At 36.1% G+C, this 25,490-nt stretch overlaps 1 protein-coding gene across 3 annotated transcripts in view; it reads right to left on the bottom strand.

Moving 5' to 3' along the window:
* sema5a (sema domain, seven thrombospondin repeats (type 1 and type 1-like), transmembrane domain (TM) and short cytoplasmic domain, (semaphorin) 5A) overlaps positions 1–24,777 on the bottom strand; it is a 126,072-nt gene extending 101,295 nt beyond the window's left edge. For 2 of the 3 annotated variants that reach the window (XM_042752485.1, XM_042752484.1), the window contains exon 1: positions 24,356–24,773. The gene's annotated coding sequence lies outside the window, so the exon portion shown is untranslated. Of the gene's footprint in view, positions 1–24,355 lie in introns of all 3 variants that reach the window. The other variant, XR_006158531.1, reaches the window with a different exon arrangement.
* Positions 24,778–25,490: the final 713 nt, after the last annotated feature.

The raw sequence follows: 25,490 nt of genomic DNA, 5'->3' as shown, positions 1-25,490 counted from the left end.
TGAAACACTCACACATGAAGCATTTTCAAAGGCATGAAGAAGAGCCTGAGGCTCATAAACATTGAAACAAAAGGTATTTGTTAAGCTGTGTGTTTTTCATTAACATTTTAACATTAAACTTCTGGCCAAAATATGAGTCCATAATCCATAATAATTAGCTTTAATGTCGATCCCCTGTTGTCCTTTTTGTTAAATATTTTTTTTTTTTAATGTGTGTTCTCTATTCTCCTTTTGCAATAAGACTTATCATCATAATTCATTATATTTAACTGTATTTGAATAAAATGTTAAATGATTTGTAGAGAAATAATATTATTTTAGGAAAGATCAAGGTTCGCTGGGTGCACTACTATCTCCCCTTACAGTATGTTTATCTCCACGTGAAACTATCACTGACAGATAAAGTCATCATCCTGTGCTGCAGAACCCCTCCCAGAAGAGAACATGAGTGGTGCTGCCAAACAGAAGAAGCAACTGCGAGCTCTCACTGTGAGGGTCTGTGAGCTGACAGCAGACTTTGCTTAAAAAAGCCCAGCATCATAAAAAAAGTAAAAAAGCCACAATAATACACAAATACAAATATGTATTTCTTATCATTATGATTACAATATCAAGTCTTTAGTTCCACGTGATCTTTTAGAAATCATTAAAAAGATCAATTTTTAAAATTCTATTATTATTATAATTATTTAACAGTGACAGACCTAAACATCTTTTTTTCTCTCTACATTTTTCTTTCCTTCGATCACAGTATGAAAACCCTTAAGTCTCAGTGACAAATGAAGACAACTGCTTGAGTCTTCTTTTCTTCCAAGAAAAAGACCCTCAAGTGTCTCCTCTAAAGTTCTAGAAGAGATCTCAAAAGATGTCAAGTACTGTAACCAGATACCTCAGTTGTTTCATTTATCCACATTTAACATCTAAAACCAAGATGATACTTAAACGAAACACTGCAAATTTAATTAAGTCTCCTTTGCGGTGAAAGATGCAGCTAGGATGTTTTGACACAAAGCCTTATTGATTCTAACTCAGAACACGAACCATTTTTAGTTGACAGTATTGAGATATTTTCTACACGCTCTACAAAGCTTTGGTTTTTGGAGACATTTAAATGCCAGAGCGTGACACAGTCAGCGAGCCTCCCCCACATCACAGCCTTTTTAAGACGCAAACCTTCACAGGCTCTCAAAAGAGATGACAAGAGAAATCAAATGTTCTCCTAAGTTGTACAAATATTTTTAAAGCAGGCATTGAAACGCACAGACTGACTGACATTACAGGTGCCTCGTTGTTGATGCCAATTGCTACGTATATGCTTAACGTGACATAAAACTCCACTGAAAGGCATGTTGGTTCACATTAACCCGTCATGTACCACCTAACACCCATGCATATACAAATACCCACACCCCTGGAGGAACGGCGATAAGACCCATAATGCCTGTCGCTCTGAACATTTGACATTTTTAGAGGTTTAATTACACGCTTGGCCTCCAAGAGTTGGGCAAAACCTGCAGCAAATTAAACTATCACTATCCCCAGCTGCATGTCAGCATTGTAGTATTGAAGCCCTTCAACAGTTGAACGCGCTCACCTTTACGAATAAATAGGGTTCACACTCATGAGCGAACTGTAAAGGCACATGTCTATTCTGGGTTCACTTACGGGCAAGATTTGCCATTTTGGTGGGCCTCCAAAAATGAATGGGGCTATTATCTAATAAAAAATTGATAACTGCAATGACTTTTTTGTTTGGGTTTATATATAAATAATATATGATATATAATATATTATGTTATATATATATATATGTAGATATTATATATATTCAGCGTCATTTATATATATATATATGAAGGATATATATATACTGAATTAGTTATATATAAGCATGCTTACTGGATTGTATGGATTGTTATTGTCTTCAATTTTGCCTTACTGTGATTTTTTTTTTTTTATGTTTTACAAAATTGGTCTGGCCCACCAATTGAAATGTACAAGTTTTATTAGGCAAACAGAAAATAAGACAGATATACCTGTTCAAAAAGTCAGGGTCAGTAAGATTTTTTATTTTATTTTTTTACATTTTGGAAAGAAATTAATACTTTTATTGAACATGGCTGCAGTAAATTAACTAAAGTAAAGACAGTAAAGACTTTTACATTATTACACACAATTTCTATTTAAAAAATTTTGTTTTATTGAATTTCATATTGATCAAGAATTATAAAATAAAAAAAGTTTTACAGTTATTACAGAAAGTATCACAGTTTCCGTAAAAGGCTGCATTTATTTGTACCAAGCTGCATTTTTTGATAAAAATACAGTAAAAATAGCATTTCGTTTTCTATTTTAATATATATATATATATATATATATATATATATTATATATATAGCTATCAATATATATATATATATATATATATATATATATATATATATAAGCAATTTGTTCCTGTGATGGTAAAGCCAAATTTCCAGCAGAATTTTTTTGATCCTTCAGAAATTATTCTAATGTGCTGACTTGGTGCTCAATAAACAATTACTATTATTATCAATGTTAAAAACAGTGCTGTGCTTATTTTATCTTTTATTAATATTTTTGTGGAATCCTTGATAAATTTTTTTAGAAAGCTCAAAAGAACAGCATTTATTTGAAATAGATTTTTCTGTAACATTATAAATGTCATTTTTGATCAATGTGTCCTTGCTGTAAAAAAATGCAATGTTCCTACTGGAACTTTTGAATGTAGTGTATGAGTTTAATTTATTTTTTTTTTCTTTAGCCAGTTGCCAACAGTGACACAACTACTTATCGACACATTTGCACACGTCCAGACTAAGAAAGCCAAATGGCAGTGAGTGTGCGAGTATAAATCAGGATTTGAAGTACATGCTGTCATGGCACAAAGATAATAACAAGAGAACCACTTCATCTGGTGTATAATTAAACACCAAAATACTGGTGCCACGATACAGGAAAAGAACAACTCTTGATCGGCAAGCCATTTAGCCTTTTTTTTTTTATGAAGTCCTCAGATATGCAGAGGGTGGGAATGTAAATAATTACTCGGCTCCAGTGGAACCAATTAATCACACGTGTGGGGTGTAATTTGTCCCATAAAAAGAAGACGAAGGAAATGCAAGCAGACACAATGTCGCACAAGTCGGCTGTAAGTCGGCGCTAATGAGAGAATGAGTGAGAGAGAAAAAGAGGAAGACAAAGTGATGCAGCCCAGCTATGAATGACATGACGTCTTGACAGGACAGAGCATGTTGCACAGCTGCAGGCGTAGCTGAGGCAGCGTCGAGTTGGATAGATTATAGACAGTTCGTCTAGTGAATCCACATCCCGTCTAGAGGACAGAGCATGTTGCACAGCTGCAGGCGTAGCTGAGGCAGCGTCGAGTTCACCTGTCTAAAAAGTAAATAGAATTAGTATCGGAGAACTTTTGAGAGAACAGCCGTACTTGTCAGTGAGTATATTTTAGCAATGGAGACACTCACAGCGCTGTCAGCACAAACATACACACTTTCCTCATCCTCCAAGTAATTTGCTGATCATATTTTAACACCAATATGAAGACAGACATCAACACATCAACAACTGGAAACTGGAGGAGGATGAGGAGAAACAATGATAGCTTCAAGGGATAGTTCTCCCAAATATTAAGTTTCTGTCATCATTTACTCACTTTCTTATGTGGAACATAAAACAAGATTTTTCTAAGTACATTTCACTATATAAAGGTCTGGACAAATGCTGTTTTGAACCCCACAGACTTTCATTGTGGATAAAAACATTAGTGACATTTTTTTTTACATTTATTTTGTGTTCAACAGAAGAAGGTCTGAAACATTATGGGGTGAGTAAACTCTTCAAAAGCCATGCTTTTTCAACATAAGGAGACTTGTATGATGAACTGATGTTTACTATATCCCTAATACCTAATGACCTGCATTCTGTTGTCTCTGGAGGGGAGACAATGTGGGGCAAAGTAAAGAAAAATGCATGCGCGAGAGAGATATCTCTCCTCTGATGAGTAGCTTTTGCCTTTAAAAACACTGGCTAATACACTTATTAACATCTTAAAGAAAAGGAAAATAAAATCTGATGGTGTACGCCACATTGAAATGCAGCACATTATTAAAACAACATGAATTTTAATGTAGATCTAAACCAATTAAGGTAATAAGGAGACTGAATAATTACATTATGAGATGCTCAATCCCCATGGATTCACTTTCAAACTCCAAAACATGCGTTAGATTCTCCAAAGACTCCATTAGGAACGCAGTAAAAATTAAGCATATATACACAACCATTCAAAAGTTTGGGGTCAGTAAGATTAAAATGGACTATTTTTAACATTGACAATAATTATAAATATTTACTGGACACCAAATCAACATATTAGAATGATTTCTGAAGGATCACGTGACACTGAAGACTGGAGTAATGATGCTAATAATTCAGCTTTGCCATCATAGGAATAAATAACATTTAAAAATAAATTAAAATAGGAAACATTTATTTTAAATCACAATATATTCTACATTATTACTGATGGTGAGCATAATATTTATATATATATATATCTATATATATATATATATATATATATATATAATATATATATATATATATATATATATATATATATAAATAGATAGATAGATTTTTTTTTTTTACAAAAAAAATCTCTTTTTCAAAAGTCTTTCTATATACATATCTGAGAAAAAGCAGCACTGCTTTCACTTGAATTTAGAGATTTTTTCTTAACTGACCGATGAAAATGCAGTATGAGCTTATTTTATGACTAGTGCCATCTTTTTATGCCCACATTTAGGAGTCGTCCAAAACTCACCAGAGAAGAAATGATTAGAGATGCTATTTAAATTTTCCAATTAGCTCAAGCTTGTGGCATCACTTCTTGTTTGACTGATTCATTTCAAGTTCTCAAAGCTGAACATGCAAACTGGCTGCAAAGGCAACATCTGCAAGCAATCATAAAGAATAAACACACAGACATCACTAGAACAGATAATCAATATAGAAAATAATATAATATAATATAATATAATATATAATATAATATAATAAAGAACATTAAAATGATCAGCAGAGTAGGAGAATATTCATGCAAAATAAGTAATGCATTGCCTGCAACATAACTCACAGCTCTTTAGGTTCTAATACCTCATTATACAAAGAAAAAAAAGAAGGATCGTTATGAGAATCAAGTGTGTACTGTTAAAAGATTTGCTGATGTTTTGCTGGCTATACTTGCATGGGAATGCAACCAGAAAACAAACTCTTTTTCTTTCTCTCCCTCACTGGTCTGACGAATCCGTGAGGCAATATTCCAAATACTACCGTCTGGACATTAGACAATGAAGTTTAAACAATAAAGTTTAACTGGGGACGTATGCTTTATCCTGCAGGCCTCGTTAGAGTAATTGAAATACGCTGGCCCGGCAGGCTAATTAGATAGTATATGAGAAGTCAAATCCGGGGATGAGATGAAACGATCCACAAGAGGTTCTGGGACATAATGTAAGTAGAGATTGGCATTTTATTGCTATTCTGAGCACAGTTTCGCTATGGCTGCATCCTAATTCATATACTGTAGTATGCCATGATGGATGTGAGCAGAATTAGAGTGTCCAAAATCATCATTTTGGATGTATGTCAGTGAATGCTATTTTTGAGCTATTATTACCCATAACTTCTGCATTAGGAAGAAGGAGGCGTTTTAGAAAGTTTTCTTTGGACTTTAAGCAAAGAAAAGTGAGAATGTTTTTATTAAAAGTATGAACCTTAAATGATAATGCACCTTAAAGGTCATCATTAGCATCACCAAAAGGAACAGCAAAAAAAAAATTCAAGCTTTCAAATAGACTTCCTAAAGATTCTGCTGCTATTGGTTGGATAAACAAAAAGCTCCTCCCCAATCTCACACTTTTGGTCGAGTCAGTGTTGCTATGTGGCTAGGATGCTAAACAAGACCAAAACAAACCTAAACAGACACATTTTCAGAAAAATCTACCTATGAATTGCTCATAGCATATTAATCTGGAATAAGGTAACATGTAAAAAAAAAACTAAACAAGCATCTCCAGCAAAGTACATACTGTAGTTTTAGTGCATTGAAGTAGTATGCAAACTAGGATACAGCCTATAACTTCCATTTGACTTGAGTCAACAGACTTAGAGCTAATTTCAGACAGTGTCAGGTGAATTACACAAATCCACATCTGTGTGAAACCTTCACAATTGGTCCTTCCTTTCTGATTCATAGACCTTAGTCAGGGTAGTGCCATATTTCATTTTCAGCAGGAAGGAAAACAAGGCTGTGAGAGATAGAAGTGCAGTGTGTTCAATGTATTGTACTGTTGTTAAACAACTACCTATTGTTCAGCTGATGAAACATCTTCTTTCCGAGAGAGAGAGAGAAAAAAAAAACCTTTCAGTAGATAAAAACACCATAAATGAGTTGTAAGTATAAGACCTTTATTTAGTGCATGCCATAAACTTGTAAGACCTTTGTTAGTTTTCGGGACACAGATTAACATGTTTTTTATGAAATCCGAGAACTTTCAATTCTAACCCTTCATAGACAGCAATGCAACTGACACGTTCAAGGCCCAGAAAATAAATAGTCCATGTGACATCAGTGGTTCAACCTTAATTTTATGAAGCTATGAGAATACCATTTGTGTGCAAGAAAACAAAAATAATGACTTTATTTAACAATTTCTTCTCTTCTGTGTCAGTCCTTCAGGAGCGTTCATGGGTGAGAAATTAATGACAGAATTTTCATTTTTGTTTGAACTAACCCTTTAGGAATCTACAGAATTTTTTTTGCTCTTAAAAATGTCTGAGCAGAAGAATGTTAGAATGTTTTTAAAACTATAAATCTAAAGGTTAAAAGATAAAATATGCTTTAAAGGTCATCATTAGCATCACCAAATGAAATTACAACAATAACAAAAAAACAAAAAACAAAAAAAAAACTGCTTAAACAGGCTTCCTAAAGACTCTACTGCCATTGGTTGGATAAACAGAAACTCTGCCCCAAACTCACACCATTGGTTAAGCGAGTGTTGCTATGTGGTTGGGTTGCTAAACAAACAATACCAAACCAAACCAAACCTAAACAGACCACTTTTCAGGAAAATCAACGTATGAATAGCTTATAGCAAAAGCTGGAATAAGAGAAAGCAAACAGCAAGCAGAAGCTGACAAAGACTGTATTATCACACATTCAAAACGATCTAGCTATCTAACTATCTATCTCCAGCAAATAGGGTACATACTGTACAAAAATACACACTGTACTTGACTCGGGCTGTCAGCCTTGGAGCTAATTTGAGACAGTGTCAGGTGATTTACAAAAATCCACATAATCTGTGTAAAACCCTCAGAATCGGTTCTTCCCGTCTGGTTCATTAAGAATTTACAGGATATTTTGCTTGTTAAAAGGTTTGAGCAGAAATTCAGCTAATTATGCAGCTAGCAGTGGTTTGTGGTTTGTGTTGTTTCAACACCTTCAGAATGTGCATACAGTAATGATATACAGACTTCTTTTAGACCAGGTGTTAACAATGTGCATTCAAAAAAACAAGCAGTTTCATTAAAACAAAACCAAACAAAACACAGGTCCTTATTTCTACTAAAACATCTTGTCTTGCATCAAAAACTGTAAAAATGGGAACATAATTATCGATTAAAATATCGAACTGACACACTAACATTCACAACAACATCATTACAAGGCCCTGATCTTACACCATGGCCTTTAAACTCGTGCTCTGCGCTCCTAGTATTTGTCTTCAACCCTACTACCTAGACAACAGGGCGGTCCATCTGTGAGCAGTTTCCTACCCGTAGCAGATGTCTAGGGTTCCGCTGAGAGCATCACTCTGCGTATGTGTTTGTAAGCAGCGAGGGCCATGCGCTGGGCCAGCAGCAGTCACATAAGTACCAGACAAGAGCTTGTTTTGGTTTGAGCAGCTGTGTTATTGCACTCAAGTTAGGTTACATTGGGTCACCTTCTGAACTGTAGAGACCTAACCGAGCTGTACTAAGTGCACTTTTGGGTAGAATAACAGTGTTTAAACAAAGCACTCACTGGCGTATCGATATAGCACTTGCAGTGGTGGACCACAGATCTCGGGGACCCCTGTGAACCATGGAATGTATATGTTGCGTGTGAAATAGTATTGTTGATAGAGGCCAATTTGGCCCTTTCTTGGCGAATGTAGTATTCAGGATAGTTCACTCAAAAATGAAGACACTGTCATTATTTAGTTATTCGGTAACACTTTTTTAATTAAATTAAAACTTTTATGCAGGAAGGTTGCATTACATTGACCAAAAACCCCCCACAATATTTCAAATAAATGCTGTTCTTTTGAACTTTTAATTAATCAAATAATCCTGAATAACAATTAATCATGATTTCCACAAAATATTAAAACTCTTTTCGACATTGATAATAATAAGAAACGTTTCTTGAGTAGCAAATCAGCATATTAGAATAATTTCTGAGGGATCATGTGACACTGACTAAAACTAGAGTAACGGTTGCTTGAAAATTCAGCTTTGCCATCACAGGAAAAAAAATGACATTTTAATACATATTAAAATAGAAAATAGTCACTTTAAATTGTAATAACATGCCACAATATTACTATTTTTACCATATTTTTGATCAAATAGATACAGTCTTGGTAAGCATAAGAGACTCCTTTCAAAACAATAAAAAAATCATACTACTCAACAGTAGTATACTGTATATAATGATACAGTTTCCTAACTAATAAAATATTCTTGCAGGTGACATAAAAATCTCTTCATAACGGCACTGTATTATTGGATGTTAGCACTGGGTCATGCTAACACTGCCAGGAGAGAGATTTAGGCATACCTAGGAAATCTAAATGAGTCTGATCATTTGTCAGGCTGCCTCACAACAGTTTTATTTAGCAGATAATATATTTAGAGAAAGAGAAGCCCGACTTACTGATTTTTTCCTAAAATATCCCGAAATAATGCCAGCGACGACTCAGCCCTGATTCTAACCCTCACCATCTGCTAAACTGCAAGGGCAGATTTCACCACAAACTTCTGCATGAATTCACCTTCTGTAGAGTCACCACAACTTCCTGTCTCCTCTCACCCAAACAGATGGGGGCGAGCAGCACCTGGACACACCACAAACAGCCCGCCACACAATCACACCAGTGTGGACCCTTATTTTCCCTAAAGTATCTGAATCAAGAAAGAAAACATGCGTTTGGGAAGTGTGGACAGCGGGTGGGTGCAGCTGGATAAGCAAGAGCTACATGAGCTCTGTGGTGGAAGTGTCAGACAGACATACGCTGTGGTACAAATGACCAAACACACATTTGAATCCTTCAATAACTTCATTATTTATTTTTTATGATTAAATTAATAATTTATTTAAGGATTCAAATCTTTATTATTATTATTATTATTATTATTTCATACCCAAGATATAATTAATGTATTATATAATATTATATATTATATAATAAATTAATAAATTATTTGATAATACTTCAAAATATAATAATTTTTATTTTTTAATTATTTGTTAATACTTCATAAAATAATAATAATAATAATTATTATTATTATTTTACACCCCATTTTAGTAAGATTCTCAGTTAGCATGTATTCTTAGCTTATGTATAAATATATCCCAGAATATTAAACTAAAAAATAAATAGATCCATGATGGATGGGCCACAAGCAGTTGCATAAATATACATACAACTTATTCACAACTGATAAAGTGTTTATATATAAGTATTAATTTAAAAACCTTATGTACATTTAAAAATGTACTCTACTCTTCAAAATTTTGGAGCCAAAAAGACTTTTGAGTGTTTTTTTTTTTTTTTAAGTTGTAGTTTCTTATGCTCAATTTGATCAAAATATTATAAAATATAATATTGTTAAATTTTACAATTTAAAATTACTTTTTTTACTTTTTAAAATATATTTAAAATGACTTAAAAAAAAAAACGATTTAAGGATTTTGTGATGTTGTTGTTGTTTTTTTTTATGTTTTTACATAATAGAAGTTTTTTTTATTTTATTTACATAAAATACATAGAATACTTGACAATTATTAAAAAATGTATTTTAATATAATTTAAATATAAACTAATTAATAAACTATAATAATATAAAATTGGTCCAGAAATCCAGATAAACAAAATTGAGGCAGAATATTTGTAAACCTTGCACAGCGAGCTCACATAACCTGTCAACATTTAAATTTAAGCGAGTTCATTCTCCAACCAGTTCATAAACAAACAGCCACAGAAACAGGTGTTAACAAGATGGAGAATTTTGCACTCCCGTGTGCATTGGGAACAGAACGGCCTCACACCCCAACTTTTTATTTTTAACAGCGGGCGTCTCAGGAAGCCTAACAATAAGTTATTCTTCTCTCTGCTGAACATGCCCTTACAGAGCACTATGAAATCGTATGGAGGCGATAAAATATCACAGCTCACATAAATAATGTTTTAATGAGCCCCCTCACCCTTCACTTTAATGATGACTGTAGCTCTCTAGGGCCACCACATGTGGCCTCCAGGTGGGCCAGTCAGACGGGGTCTACCAACACGAAATTATTCCAAACACCTCCGATTCCTAAATCATCCAGGACTACCACTGAACATGCCTTCTAGTCTTTTCTATCACCCCTGTTATGCATTGTTCACCTTCAGAATTCTTTCTCGCTCTCTCTTTCCCTTTCCTCATCTCACACGACATGCGTGCTGAGCAGTCATGGTAAACTGAACCTAATTCTGAGGGCAGGAATAACAGGATGTGTTCCCCTAATTGTTTTCAAAGAACATTCATCCCTTATAAGCATAAGAGTGAAATCCTAGTACACATAATCCTCATTATCCCTCTCTGATTCTAATTTACTTGAAATTTAGCAATGCCGAACAGTCCATATGGATCAGGTTAGGTGGCACTGCTAACAAGTGACTGGTGTTTAAAATTAGAAGACGAAAAAAATAGAAGCGAGACATGCTTTTTCAAGTTTATTTTGCATTTCAGAGTACTTTCTGTTAGCTTTTGCAATGGTTTTGATGTTTGTGAGTTTTTAATTTTATGTACATATTTAATTTTTATTCACAACCAATTAAAAGTTTGTTAGTCACGTTGGATCCATTTAACACAACCCTGTTCAATAAAAGTATTTATTTATTAAAAAAGATATTTTGGATATTTTTGTATATTTTTGTATATTTTTGTAAATTTTTAGTATTGGTATATATAGGATTTTTGTAACCTTTTTGGCATCTCCATCCATTTTGCCTGAAATGGCTTTCATGTAGTCTCATTTTATTTTTTAATTTCAATTTAAATTATTTAATGCAACAAATAATTATTTTATTTCAATTTATAAAAATGTTTTCAAATTATTAGTTTTATAATCCATCTAACAACAGCTAAAAATTAGGCTTTTTCCCCATTTGTACACAGAACAGAGCAAAACTTCACAATCTTAAAAAAAACAATGCCAAACATGTTAATTATATTCAATAATTATTGTTCCTACAGTAATTAGAGTGTACATTTACAGCAAACAAACTGTACGAGTATAAATGGCTCAGGTAAAGTCTATTGCTCTGATCCAAAACCTATTGATCTGCCTACAGACGCAGCATTTTTCTGGCTGTTTCAACTTAATTATGCTGCCTCCATATTCTTTGCTTAAAAGAGAATTCCCATAACTCAAAGGTAAATAAATCCAACCTGGATGAGTCAAGAGCAACTTCATAAATAATCTTACAACTGTTTCAGTACTAAAAAATAATAATAGAAAAATAAAAGCGCAAAATGGCAATAACTACAGTAATAGTAATTATTAGTGTAAAACATTATTAAAATTTAAAATAGCTGTTTTCTATTTTAATGCATTTTAAAATGTAATTTACTACAATAATGGCAAAGCTGAATTTTCAGAATCATCACTCCAGTCTTGTGTTACATGATCCTTCAGAAATCATTCTAATATGCTGATTTAATGCTCAAGAAACAGTTCTAATTATTATCAGAATGCACTACAAGTGGTAAGCAAGGCAGTGCTTATTTGTGACTATTAATTGGGTCTGGGTCATGCTGTTTGAAGGGCAGCTTTCAGAGATGTCAGGGTTGAGCTCACGGTATATGCGCTGTCAGAAGACCGTGAATGAATGAAAACTGCTGTGAGCCCCGTCAAAAGGTCAGCAGGTGAAATGGGGGAGTGCGAGAGCACAGACCTCAGTGGGGTCAATGAGAAACGAGTGAGTGTCAAGGAACAAGTGTGTCTTTTTATAACTCTGAATACTTGCGCAAGGGCACCGTCAGCTTAACACCAAGAAACCATTTAGCAACCATTATTTGCCGGTGTGTGTGTGTATGTATGTATGTGGTGGCTGGGAAGGAAGGGTGCAGAGGTGTATATCTGAAATATACTTTTATTAAACATTGCTTTATTTATCACACAACAGATGCTTGTTCTGTACTGGGTTGGAAAGTGTGTTAGGCTCTGCAGGGTTCAGAGCTCACCATAATTCATTCAGTCTTATTCAACACTATTCACAGGAAAGACGCCTGTTGATATTACATTCACGCAGGCAAGAGGGTTTAATAGCCCACCAGGCAAAACTGGACGTTTTAAGCACAACAGGTGATTTCTGTTCTTTTTTCCTAGCTCAGTATTCCTTTCCAAGCACTTTGTCTCTTTTGAAAGGAGTAGATGGTGGAAAGGAAACAAAACATAAATGAAAAAAGGACAGAGGAAGTAATAGTGTGCTGATCGTTTCAAGGCAGGATCTCGGCAGGTAGGCTAATTTGCCGGCTAACTAGCACTCCTCCAGTGACATTTATCCAAAGTGAATACAAATGAAAGAGCACCTCTGAACTCTCACCACACTTGACACTTTTTTATAGTGTAAAAATGTACACCGGTGTTATCGTGGATGGTATGATATGGCACACCCCTAATAGACACATGGATGGACCATCAGAGAAAGCCAGTGTGGCTTCTTCAAAAAAGGTAAATAAGTGATAAAACAAATGTTTTACTCCATTTCTTACTACTGTGCTGTAAAGTTGTATTGTATTTAAATCGTTCTATGAGTGAGTGAAATCACTTCATGAAATCCAGAGGAGGTTGACAGCCGAAACACTCCTCTGATGCTTAAAGGGGTCATATGATGCGATTTCAATTTTTCCTTTCTCTTTGGAGTGTTACAAGCTCTTGGTGCATAAAGAAGATCTGTAAAGTTGCAAAGACTAAAGTCTCAAATCCAAAGAGATATTCTTTTTTTAATTAAAGTTAAGACTCTGCCATGCCCCCCTAAAATGGCTTGTTCTAACACACCCCACATCTCTACGTCACTATGTGGAAATATTCGCGTAATGCCGCCCAAATGTTCACGCAAAGAAAGAAGGTGTGGTTTCAGTAACCGCAGTTAGTGTTGAAGCAGCCATGTCAGGGAGATACTGTGTGTTTCTAGGCAAAAACAAAGGCACTTTATTTGGCCTTCCGAAAGTAGATGCATTTAGGAAGCTTTAAGATTACTTACAACAGAACAGCAACGCATTTTATGGACGACTGTTTCGTGAACCTAGGAGAGGATGTCATTCTGACTACGGCAATATGGCGCTTCTGAATCAGCTACTGTAAGTATGTTTTGTTATTAAAGTATTTGCTATTGACTGTTTAAATGCAGAGTTTGCGCGTCGTGTGTGTGTGTATGCACGCGTGTGTGTGTGTGTGTGTGTGTGAGAGAGAGATCGAGAGAGAGACAGGGTCACACCGGGAGTCAGCTGTCTTAAGCGTCCATGGCTTGTGTACTGCAAACACATACAAGCTTCATCACTGTCTGTCACGTGACTCTGTTCCCCTTTCCGGCTTGAACTGATGGTAAAACTAAGGATATTATTAACTGTCTTTACATGTATTTTGAAAGATGAAGCTCGCGATTATGGAAAGGGGCGTTACATTTCCGATGAGTGCTTGTGGTGCTCGACCAATCACAATGCACTGGGTCAGCTGGCCAATCAGAGCAGACTGCGCTTGTCAGAAGGAGGGACTTTGTAGAAAACGACACGTTTGAGAGAGGCGGGGCATAGAAGGCATACAGTAATGTACAGTATTTGAAAAATAATTTGTTTTTTGAACATTAAAGCATGTCAACATATTCTGTTACACCAAATACACCAAATAATGATCTTTAAAAATGCATCATATGACCCCTTTAAATTGACCAATCATACTGGACATGAAAATGGAATAATGTCATTTGTTTCCAGCAAAAATGGGTCAGAATAATTAAAAGTTGAGAAGAGATAAAATGTCTCCTTCTGCATAAATAACCATCATTATCAGAGTAACCTTTCAAACCAATTAGCTTTTAGTATCACTTAAGTGCATCATTAAGCCTGATTGTGGTAAAAACAACCAGTGTAGAGAGAATTAATAAATAAATAAAAATGGGAGGAAAACATAGATGGAGAGAAACTTTAAATATAGCTAAAATATTAATGGATACTCTATGACTAAGTCATACTGTATATAAACCTGTCATAATGAAGAAGTGGAAGATGAAATCCTCTACACATAAGTGAGTAGATGTTGGATGGAATAGAGCTTTCCATTCCTATACAAATGATTTGAAACTGATTTGTTTCCTAAAAGGACAAATGTCAGGCTGGTGATCAGATAATGCATCCTGATCCTGATGCATCATCACTTATGAAGACTAGTTTACAGTTTTTCTCAATCGCTTTAGCGCATTTTTTTAATCAGGCTTAGCGTTCTCTAAACTAGTTCGCTGGAACATCAGAACTCTATTGCATGTCTGCAAAATGTAGTTACTCACGCAAAACCTTTAATTCATGCTTCAAAACCTAGTTATTGTGTCAGTAAATTGGCCAGTTAAATGAATTGAATAAAAATCAATTGAGAAAAATTTAAGCACTAACATGTCAACAATACATGACAGATATGAGAGACACTAAGAAGAAATTTGATCCTTGAAGATTTGAATGAGAGATTCAATAATTAACCTAAGTCCTAAGACAATGAGAGAGAAAAACAGAAAGACACAGACAGACGGACAGATAGATAGATAGATAGATAGATAGATAGATAGATAGATAGATAGATAGACAGACAAATAGATAGATAGATAGATAGATAGACAAATAAGAAAAAGAGATCGATAGATAGATAGATAGATAGATAGATAGATAGATAGATAGATAGATAGATAGATAGATAGATAGATAGCAAATAAACATGCTTGCTAAAAATATTCAGTGATTTGTAAACAGGCTTGCTGTTGTCTGGTTTGTGTGATTTCACTGGGCTCGTCTCAGCAGGCAGGAAGTTGTCATTGTCTGCTAGAGGGGGTTTCACACCCACCCCATTTCTCGCTGTGAACTGTTTGACTGTCTCCCACTCCCCTGCTAAACTCATTCTGGGGCCCCTGAATGAGACATATGTCTGGAAAGAGATCACTTGATCACAGTTTTAAGATTTTAAATATAAATAACACACGTCTCTAATAACAGCAAATCTCCTATTGATCCCTTCATAAAGTCTGCATGAACAACCATTCATCTGAGAGGAGCCAGTCGGCACATTTAAATTGTGTCGCTGCCCCATCAGTCGCCGGAGAGCCGTGCGCTACGTCTTCTCAGGGAGCTGCTCGATGCTTTAAGCAGGACTTAGGGGGGTTTGTATTGATTAGCAAGAGCTCTGTTTGCATAAAATCAAGCTGTTCATTGATACAGCAGGGATTTTCTGCATGCCCACGCTTCCACCGTGACCTTTTGGCTTTGTTTGTTAATATCTGCACATATTTACAGTACATCAGACTCCTTTCACTGACAAGAAAAAGATTAAATGGCATAAACAACAGATTTACAACAGACGTTTGGCCTTAAGACACATATTTAAACAGCAAGAGACTCCTCAATAGGTGTCAAATTCTCTCTGTCAGATGTTTTATGAAGTCAAGGAAAGCAGTAATGTTTTTTCTCTTACTTCTGTCACATCCCGTCTGACTTCACTGCATCTCTTGAGCCTGAGGATGCTTCACCTGTCAGGGATGATGTCAAGTCCCCTGACACTTCCTCAGATTTGGATAGCACAGATGCACAGTGCAGACACATCACAAATATCACGTCAAGAAAACAAAATGCAGAGTTTGAGTCATCCTCATGCTTGAAAAGTAGACGGTGCCCGGGCTTAAAGGTTAGGCCACATATTCTGACATGTTGAGCAATGAGGACATTTAAGTCTGGCTTAGGTCCTCTGCTGACCCCACCCATCCGTCTTCCTGCCAGTTCTTGTCTTCTCAATTCTGTGCGCATCAATAAAATTGTAGAGCTGCTGCACCTATCTGATACTTGGATTGGTATTGGCAGAGAAACTGAGCTTTTTAAACAGATCAGGTCTCCATCTATTAGTCACGGCATCAGAGTCAAGCTCCAAAACATTGCTGTTATTGTTAACTAAAGTAAAACAATTATTAATTTTTTCCCTTACTTTCTTTATTTTTCTTCTTTTTTTCTGGTAGCTGAAATAAATCAATGATGCACTGTCAAGAGCATGCCAAGCCAATAGGTGGCGATATAATCTCAACCGTAAAGCCATGTTGGCCAATCAGAAGCCTGAAAAAGTTTCCAGTTGGTGGAGATAACAGCGCCAAAAATGCTGGTTTCACTGTCTACATGATAACACTGCAACCGGAGTTTTTGAAAATCTTTAACCTGGCAGGCGTTTTCAAAAATGTTCGGATAGACTGACCTGGTGCTGCGTTTGCCTGTGGAAGAATGGCCAAACCGCATAGAAAAAGCTGTGGTTTTAAAAATAACAGCGTTCGTGTGGACATTTTTGATGGAATCTGTGAGCTCTCTGACCCTCCCATAGACAGCAACGCAACAATAAAGTTCCCAGGTCCAGAAATGTAGTAAGGACATCGGTAAAACAGCCCATGTGACATCAGTGGCTCAACTTCAATTCACAAGAATACTTTTTGTGCACAAAGAAAACAAAAATAATGACTTTATTCAACAATTCTTCTCCCCCGAGTTACATCTTCCACCATTTTGGAGAGTATCGCAAGGCATACGCACACTTTACCCTAAAAACAACGCTGATTACGTTGATTACGTTCATGTGTACGCTTTCCCCCCTGAACATAAACAATGCTGTTTATGTCAATTACGTTCTTCAGTAATCTACAAAAATATTTTTTGGAGAAAATTAAGATTTAAGTTAAAATTAAGAAACTGTTTATCACAAAACCGAATCACACATGATATCACACATGCAAGACTGAGCTTGTATACAAACGCTTCATCAACAGTTTTCACATAACGCTGCCAAACTCTCTACGCAGTAAGCAGAAAACAGAACTGACACAAAATCATAAGCACCGTGTCTCACTCTGCAGTCCACAGAAACAGCAAGCGAGAGAATCACGTAGTGTTAAAACAAAAGCTATGGAGCAGAGCCATGCAGACCACCTTCCAAGGCGACTCATTAAAGCCTCTTTTTAAATGCAGACCTCCTTCACCCTGAAGCAAACCCCCGGCTACAGGAATCAATCTACACTCTCTCTATCTGCTATGCCACATTTTCAGGACCCCAGACAGAGATGGATGCTGTTCACAGCCTGACACAAGCTTTCAGAGCAGCAGGGGAGGCGGCAGGCTACAGCTCTATCTGAAAAAAGCCCTAAATACATATTAAGTGCTTTCTCGCTATCTGCATCACTCTCCCCACACAGTCCACGGTCACAATGCTGTTAGAATCCATCAGACACACTTGCACTGCATTAGAAACCAGACTATATGGAGAACCCAGAGAAAAATCCTGAGTGGATGATTTGAGTAGGGGGGAAGTTATATATATTATAAAAAATATATATATTATATAAAAAAATTTTTAATATATATATTTTTTCCTTGAATGGCGTGTGCCATTATATGTGGTAAAAAGTGTAAATGTATGTATTCCATCAGAGAGAAAAAAAAACAGCAAAAAATATTTGGTTTTTAATAATAAAAATATTTTATAATGTTAAAATTTTTTTCTAATTTTTGCTCAAATGAGCATAATATACTCCCTTAAAAAATCTGAATTATTCCACATACTAAATGCATTACATATTAATGACCATTTATTTCTCATAAACATCATTAAAACATCAGCAATTACCACCTATCATTTAATTTAATCTCTGTTGTCATTAGCTATTAAAAAGTGAATGTAAAGACTAGTGGGTTTTTTTTTTTTTTTTTTTTTTTTTTTAGAAAGATGAACATGATACGACCATCAATCTAGTTCACTGGCTATTAATTTCTGCTCCATTAAATTTATTATGCCATAACTCAATAGACTACATATACAAATTCAAACATCAAGAACAAGGTCCTAACAGTGACCGTACAACTTCAATAGCTCTACATAAAACGACCGCAAAAATAAATCCATACATTTTTTAAACAAATGTCAACCATCTTCAGTAACAATGTCAGTGATTTGATGAAAGGTCTTCAGGAATCTTTGCTGTCGCTATAAACTCTCTCAGAAACATACGCAGAATCACTCAAACAGCCCTTTCACTCATACCATAACGTCATTCACCCCGCATAAAAATTACGAGCCTGTTAAACCGGGCCTAGAAAGCATGGAAAATCATTTTCAGAAGACTGACAACTCATGATTCAGTCCGAAGAAGAACCGCCGGTGGAATGGCATGGCATTAATAAACTACAGTATGCCAAAGGGGGGAAAAACTCTTGATCTGGCTCTCATCCTTTATTCTCAAAGAACATAAGGTCCAGTGTTTCAAACATAAACAGGATGCTCTCCAAGCCTTCCCTAAAAATAACACCAGAGGTCTGATGGGATTAGAAACTGGACCTCTATTAGTGCCTCTGAAGCGCTGTCCTTATTTAAACGTGCATAAAAGAAACAAGTCTTTCATATGAACGCCGAGTGGAAATACAGAGACCAAGGGGATTTGTCAACGTGAAGTTTCACAATCAGTGAGTCAGGGTTAAATATAAGGATTGTGGTTGAAAATGACAGTGAAAGAAGGGTAATGAGGTTTTGTGGTTTTAGGACTAAGCAAACATATCAGCCAGTGTGGAGAGATGGTGCTAATCTGCACTGACATGTGGACATATCTGTTACAAATGAAGCAGAGAGCATTAAAGAGCTCTCTCTCTCTCACTCAAAACACATTCAAACCTGCTTTCTTTCTTTGTAAAACTAAAAAAAATCATCCTGAAAGCATTGGCTTCCACCTGCAGAACAGAGACAGTTCAAAGCAGTCCCTATTACTCTAGTCCTGCTCCAATCTGGCAACACTGCAGATCGAATGAACTATTCCAGCATGATGAAAGAGTCTCTTTTCTGGACTGTACGCTCACAAAAAACTTGATACAGCACAAATTTCTCATTTCAGACTTGCAGGCTTTTAGACATGAACAATAATATGAACAACCTTGAAGTGAACTTAAAAAATGCAGCTAATTTCAAATACTATGCACATGCTGTTCACATCTTGAACTTAATTGCTCAGTTCTAAATAAGAATCGAAAGAATTATGAATAATGAATTCTCTCTACAGCCTATAGGAGACAGCAAATAATATTTATGGAAACTAACAAATAGCAATTACAATAATCATCAACATCAAGAGCAATAATATGAATAACAGTCGAGATATAATCAGTGATAATTACAAAGTGTTGCAACCACATCAGATCTGTCCTGACATAACTCATGCTGTAGTACAACATAGTTATCTAATCTTCTTTGGAAGCTATGGCAACGTCAATAAACTTTCACGGGGTGACAATTACGCCTCATGTTACACTCGCTCCTCTATTGTTGTCTGATTTACCATCAAGGTTGTGTCGCACGTATCCACAGCAACCCTTCAGCATTTAACCGACTGAATAAGTTAGCGCATCATTAGCCCTGACCTGTCTGCTCCTCAGACCAGCTGTTTCCTCAAGCCTGACTTATTCTACAAGGGTAATAAAGCAGCAGCCATTGTTGCATTCTCCTCTTAAGACTGCCAAGACTGTTCTGTGATCAGTACAGGAGCACCACCCCTGAATGGAGATGTGGCGAGCTGAAGCTAAATATAGACGAGCGACAAAACCGCTGGTAAACAATGGAAAAACACAATTCACTTCATGGCAGCTAAGTGTGTGAGAGACTATGATGAATGGAATTATCACATTTAAAAGGGTAGTTCACAGCAATGTATGTTCTGTCAACACTTGTTCACCCTTGCATTGTTCAAAACCTATATGTGAAAAGTTTTGAAAGTTTTTTTCATATAATGAAAGTCAATGGAGTCCAACCACACACTGTGAAACTGCGATACACAGCCATTCAAAAGTTTGAGATAAGTACGATTAAAACACACACACACAAGAAAGAAGCATGAGGGTACATAAATAATTGTACAATTTTGGATGAACTATTTCTTTAAAGGGTTAGTTCACCCAAATGTCATTCCAAACCCCTTAAGACCTTCTTTCATCTTTGGAACACAAATTAAGATATTTTTGATGAAATCCAAGAGCTTTCTTTTATTCTCATAGCTTCGTAACATTACAGTTGAACCACTGATGTCACATGGACTATTTTAATGATGTCTTTACTACCTTTCTGGGCCTTGAACGTGTCAGTTGCATTGCTGAATTCTGTCTATATGGAGGGTCAGAAAGCTCTCGGATTTCATCAAAAATCTTAATTTGTGTTCCAAAGATGAACAAAGGTCTTAGGGTTTTGGAACAACATGAGGGTGAGTAATTAATGACAGAATTTTCATTTTTGGGAGAACTATGCCTTTAAGATCTTGTGGTATTTTGTCTGATTATGTAAAACGAACAGGGAAGTGGAACAACAGGCTCTCTGGGTTGTCAAGCTGTGCAGGTGCTAGTTACAGCATACTAACAACTTCACAATAGCTGGTGACACCTTCGTAACATATGTAGGCCAGTGGCAGACTAATAACTTGGGTTACAAATAAGAAACAAAGCCAGTCTTCATATTACTATAGCATCCACGGGGCGTTCTAAAATAAAAGCACTTTCAATGTAGAAGTGTACGACACAATGGCTGACATATAGATGATAACTATAAACTTAATGATCTCATGTTGACTAAATTATCGCTTTAGGACAATAACATTATTAAAAGAGTTTAGAATTTAGGTTAAATCAATGACCAGGAGGGTTTTTTTTTTTTCAGTGTAGAACTGTTTTTACACGTCCACTGAGATTCAATGTTGAATCCGCACTGTAATTCGAACCGCTCTTATTGCCCAAAGGTATCTCATCATACTCTTTCAGAATTCAGCACTTTTTTTTCACTTTACATTCCCGAGCCGCTTCGTCCTATGGGACCTTAACGACCATGCCTTTGCAGGCGAATGAACTCAAAGGACTTGCACTGCTATGATCTAAAAGTAATTTAACCATCTGGACCAGGGTCACGTTTTTCCAGAAGCCTGCTGGTGGTGATACACTATACACATGCACTATATAGAGCTTAGGCTTAAAAAAGTATCATACGCTGAAGTGCAACTACCTTTAAGCAAGTAAAGAAAAACTGAAGAGAACTTGGACATCTTCCAGGTCTTGAATGTCATCATATATTCAGCATGGGTAAAATGCATAAGGGTACAGTCTGGAGAGATCAGTGGAGCAGGAAAGCTACATGAACCGCTGATTTCAGGAATGCCAAACGTGTTCGGAATCATTAGGCAAATGCATTTGCTCTCAAAATTACTTGAAGTGGTTATTTCCATTTTCAGATAAATTTCATACAGTGAGGGTTTAAAAAAAGATTGCATTTGACAATTGCTGCACGGTTGGGCGTCCAAGTTTGAATGTCCAAAGCTGATGCTAATGACCTGACACATTCTCTATTAGATTAAACTAAATATGTTTGATCATAACAGCAAGTGTGACAACACAGTTTGGACACACTGCAAAGGTCACAATGCAGGAAAATCAAATACAGAAAGGTTTATATAATAACCACTGAAACTAATGAGCTTGATGAGCCATGGTTGAAAGTGGCTGTTAACATAGAGTAGGACATCAGGTAAAGAGGAACAAATACATTTCATGATTGAGTGTCCTTTAAATAACAGGAGACAATCAAACGTAGCAGTCATTAATAATTGCCAGTCATTAATAAAAACCCACATGAGTCTTTGTCACTCTGAAAATGTCTTCATTTGTCTTACATCATCATCATAGTGATGAAGCTTAAACATATAATCAATCCAAATGAAAAGAGAAAATCCAATAGTAAAAGAGAATACTTCTCTTAAACTATAAAGAATGTTAATCAGCTTTAAAGGGATCATATGACGCAATTTCAAATTTTCCTTTCTCTTTGGAGTGTTACAAGCTCTTGGTGAATAAAAAAGATCTGTAAAGTTGCAAAGACTAAAGTCTCAAATCCAAAGAGATATTCTTTATAAAAGTTGAGACTCGTCCATGCCCCCCGAAACGGCTCGTCCTAACACCCCCCCGCATATCAACGTCAGTATGTGCGAAGATTGCGTAACGCCGCCCATATGTTCACGCAAAGAAAGAAGGCGTGCCTTTTATTCTCGTTGTAGTATTGTTGTTGCCGCCGCCGCCATTTCTTATAGACACTGTGTGTTTCACTGTGAAAGCGAAACTACTTTGTTTGGCCTTCCAAAAGAGGACGATATCCACTTCGTCTTGCCTGGAGCTGATCCGTGCTGTTCGCTGAGGAAATACATCAACTTTGCACTGTGGATCTCTGAATCGGCTTTCACTGTGGATGAAGCGGTGTCCAGCCCGGGGTCGTCACATGTGGTTGCTACAAGACCAAGGTACGCTCCTTCGTAGAATCTGCCTGCCGCACCGTTCTCAAGCCACCCGCGTCTGCTCACTCAAGCCGGCCGTGGCTCACTCTAGACGTTGTTCCGTTGCGAAAGCGAAACTACTTTGTTTTTGCCTTCCAAAAGAAAAAACGACTAGAAATCATGTTTATATCACGTTTATAATGGGTTTTATGTTTTTGTCTCGTCGCTTGGGCCGGACAAAGCTTCACAATATGTTAAGAGGCGTAACATTTCCGTCTCACGCTTGAGGCATTCAACCAATCACAACGCGCTGGATAGCTGGCCAATCACAGTACACCTCGCTTTTCAGAGAGATGAGCCTTGTGAAAATCGATGCGTTTCAGAAGGCGGGCCATAGAGAAAAATAATGTACAGTATTTGGAAAAAAAAAAATGTTTTTTTTTTTCAACCTTAAACCGCATAAACACATTTCATTACACCAAATATACAAAATGATGTTCTTTTTAGCAGCATCATATGACCCCTTTAAAGAAAAATTTGTGCTGTATGATTAAATCACTAACGCATATTAAATGACAAATAAAGATGCATGTTACAACAGCTTTGTTATAATACACACGAGAGCAAATATGAGTTACATCTTGACAGCTCGTTTTAGATGAGTTCTACCATGCTGGTCAATTACATATTTTCATATTAATTTAATAGTTCAATAAATTTGTTGTAGAAAAGTTAGTTCCTCTCAGCTGGAGATAATAATTGCACAGGCTAAATAAAATGTCCGAAATAAAATTCTGCCTCAGTTAATCATTTACAAATCATAAAGAAATAATTAAGACAAAACGTTTATAAATGTAGGTTTTTTTATTCATTTTTTTGAAATAGAATTGGTGTTTTTGTTTTGGGATTGAGAATGAAGATACAGAATATATATAAAATATGCGAATATAAAAGAGTAATCAATGTATACTAATTATATACAGCTTCTGCTAACGATCAAAACGTACAGATACTGAATTAAGACGTGAAACTGTTTCATTGCTGTCAAAAGCTGCATCTCCTCCAGACTGTAAATTACTCTGAGGCAGCACCACCACGCGGTAAATATGATTTCATCAGCAAAAGTTCCACAAAACAGACATGAAAGCACAAATGGGTTGCGGTAAAAATGATTTCGACAATGTTTCCCTCATTAATGAGAAAAGTGAAATGAGAGAGAGAATATAAACAGGCTAAATAAAACACAAAGTCAGAATTTTTAACAGTTTTAGTAGCCTAACTACATGCGAAATATTATGTGTTGAGCGTACACTTGTTCTTAATGCATTTGTGCAAGAGAAACACAGAAACCGTAGGCTATTTGCATTTACCAAATATAAGTTAGTCCAGTAAAGGAAAAATCATAACGAGTCACTTACCAAATAAAGTGCCACAATATTCCTCCTGATTATGTAGATGAGAAGAAGCAAAGCGTCAGGGAGTTCTGTGAAATATATGACGTGTAATAATCCAAATATCTCTACAGTCCGCAACGGAGGAATAGTCCGTAAGAGCGCAGCTTTCTAAATGAACTCAACCTGTAACGTACGCAAATAAGACCCAGCGACTTCCACTACTTTCCCAGACGACAGTGAGAGCGCAGCGGCCGAAGACGTGCAGCAGTGCCGCGGCGTCCAACTCACTGGACAGTTTGTGTGAAGCGCTCCAGTCAAGAGAGCGACAGAATGAGACGCGCTGCCAGCGAGCGCCCCCGTGTCTCCAGTGAGCGACGCGACGCGACAAGACCAGAGCGTCCCATTGAGCCAACGAGCCTGTCTGCACTGCGCGCGTGGACAGCTTCATTGATGATGATAGGGCGCTCTAGTTTGTACAACACACAGCAGAAGAACATAATTTGAATTTACAATGCGTGAAGTGGGAGCCCTTAACTACTTGTGTTTATTGTTTTTTATCATCCTGAAAAAGTTTAGCAATCGTTTTAGACTGTTTTTTATTTACAATAGCGTAAGACACCACCAGAGGTCACAATTTACATTAGTGCTTCTAGTGTAGGTTAATCACCGATTTTTATTTTATTTATTTATTTCTGATAAAGACGGTATATACAGTATCAAGCTTAAGCTATTGCATGTAGCCTACTGCCAAAATAAATAAGACTTATGTCAATACGAAATAAATAAAAAAATATAAATAAAAAAAGGAAAACGTTTAAGACATTATTAGGAAATAGACGCTGAATGACACAATTTATCATTCAGAATTAAAGGGACAGTAGGCTACACCCAAAAATTTTAATGATGTCATTAGGCTATTTAATCATTCAAAAGTTGTTACAAACCTGTATGACTTTCTTTTGTCTGTTGAACACAAAATATGATATTTAAAGAATGTTGATAACCAAACAGTTGATGGTAGGCATTGACTTATTATTATTTCATAATAGAAGTCAGTGGCTACCTCAGCTGTTTAGTTAACAACATTCTAACAACATCTAGACCTAGCCTATATTTGCATCCACACAAATGGATAATAATGTTCTATTTATTATAATCC

Source organism: Cyprinus carpio, chromosome B24 (genome assembly GCF_018340385.1).
Source record: "Cyprinus carpio isolate SPL01 chromosome B24, ASM1834038v1, whole genome shotgun sequence".
Taxonomy (NCBI): domain Eukaryota; kingdom Metazoa; phylum Chordata; class Actinopteri; order Cypriniformes; family Cyprinidae; genus Cyprinus; species Cyprinus carpio.
Note: the sequence above shows the minus strand (reverse complement) of the source record. Positions and strands in the feature narration are given on the sequence as shown.